The following is a 2350-nucleotide window of genomic DNA, read 5'->3' as shown; positions in this document are numbered from 1 at the left end:
CTAAAACCTAACAATTACCAGTACATACATAACCGTAAACCTAACAAATAGTAGTATAAACATAACCTTAAACTTAACAATTACCAGTACATACATACCCGTAAACCTAACAATTACCAGTACATACATAACCATAAACCTAACAATTACCAGTACATACATAACCGTAAACCTAAAAATTACCAGTACATACATAACCCATACTCATTTCACACCTCAGTCCAAAACCTAACCCACCAACGGCACTTCTTCTTAGGATGGCTGGGCTTTGGGTCCCATAAGGAGCAGTTGATCCTCACAATGAGGTATAAGTTGGAAAAATGCGCCTTATAATGTAACATATACACACACACACACAACACACACACACACACAGAGACTTCAATAAATCCTTGATCTCTGTCGCCATCTAAAGGATGAAGCCACAAGCTGTGCACCTTTTGGGCTCAGAGTGTTTCCACATCATGAAAAGGACTTTAACCCGTACTTCACCACACCCTGATGACCCAGTTCTGATTGAACAAGAAAGAGGCCCAGCAGTCCTTGAAGATTTGCACATCATCCACCAGATTTAATGCCATAGTTTATATTAAGATCATCTTTTGTTGCAAAATGACAGAGCCGTGGCTGTTTTAGCCAAACCTTAAATAAAATGTAGTGTACCATCACACAACATGTCACACTCAGAATATGTGATTTTTAGCTACTTCCACATGAAATTTTAACACAAAACTTATAAATATGGGGGCCGAGATGGTGTAGAGGCAGGGCAGCCGGCGTGGGACCCGAAAGTCCCAGGTTCGATCCCCAGTCACTGCACATCACGTGGCGTCTCTGGGCAGCACGCCTCATCCCCAAAATGCCCCCCGGGCGCTTTCAATAGCTGCCCACTGCACCACCTGTTGGTGGATGGGTTAAATACAGAGACTAATTTCGCCATTGTATGGAAACATACAGTGCTGACATTGTGATGACATTATTATTATTATTATTATAAAACAGACTAATTTATGGTCAGTTTTGTGTTTTCTGAGGTCAACTTAGTTATTGGGATCATACAAACACAATATTCATAAAATCTAAGCTGCTAAAACTTCTTAACATAGTGGGATTGCAAACAGCTGTTATCTTGTTTAAAGCAAAACATAATTTGTTACCATGAAACATTCAAAAGCTCTTCTCAAAACAGGAAGGACTTTATAATTTAAGGGGAAAAAGGTGAATTTAAAACTTTTAAATTCAGAACCACAAGAAAAAGCTTTTGTATATATGTATGTGGGGTGAAGCTGTGGAATGGTTTAATAATAGAAATCAAGAAATGTTCAAACATTAAACAGTTTAAAATGTCATTTAAGAAGATGGTCATCACTGCATATCAATATGGGAAATAAAGACTGTTATTACTGCTATTATCAATGTTGTTAACAATTAATCCATCCATCCATTTTCTTTACCTGCTTGTTCCATTTTGGGTCACGGGGGTCGCCGGTGCCCATGTCCAGCAATCACTGTGCAAGGGGCGGGGTACACCCTGGACGGGTCGCAAGTCCATCACAGGGCCACATAGAGACAAACGAGACAAACAACCATTCACTTTCTCACTCACACCTGGACAATTTTAGAGTTACCAATCAGCCTAACATGCATGTTTTTGGTCTGTGGGAGGAAACCGGAGTACCCGGAGAAAACCCACGCATGCACGGAGAGAACATGCAAACTCCACCCAGAAAGGCCCCTGGACCGGGGTTTGAACCAGGGACCTGCTCGCTGAGAGGCAGCAGCTCTACCAGTTGCGCCACCATGCTGCGTTAACAATTAAAAAAATGTATCAATTATTACTGCATTCTGGTATATTGCTCTAGAAATAATTTTAACACGTTAAAAAATATATTGATGCTTGATCATAATGGCATGCAAATATGAATGCAATGTATAAATATGGATATATAAAAAGCTAACTAAAACAGAATATTGGTTACCATAAATATTCAATTATTGGATGACGCTATAGATGTAAGAGGGGTGGGTATACAAATAAGTTTATACTTCTACCCACTCCTTTGAACGTGTAAATATACTTTACTACTGTTACTGTTTTTTTTTTCTCTGCTTGATTTTGTTTTAAATTTATTTTCTTTTTATGTAGCTTTGTTTATTCTTTTATTATACTACCTTCAATAAAAATTAAACTCAAACTGCACTACTTGGGGGTGGATGGGTTAAATGCAGAGAGCCAATTTTGCCATGAGAACATACAATGATGACAACTTCCAAAAAAGTTCAATCTGGTCCTCTGGACATTCAAAAAAAACAAAAAAAAAAAAAAAAACAAAGCAAAGCAAAAAAATCT

This window comes from Nematolebias whitei, chromosome 21 (genome assembly GCF_014905685.2).
Source record: "Nematolebias whitei isolate Nwh7 chromosome 21, NemWhi1, whole genome shotgun sequence".
NCBI classification, from domain to species: domain Eukaryota; kingdom Metazoa; phylum Chordata; class Actinopteri; order Cyprinodontiformes; family Rivulidae; genus Nematolebias; species Nematolebias whitei.
Note: the sequence above shows the minus strand (reverse complement) of the source record.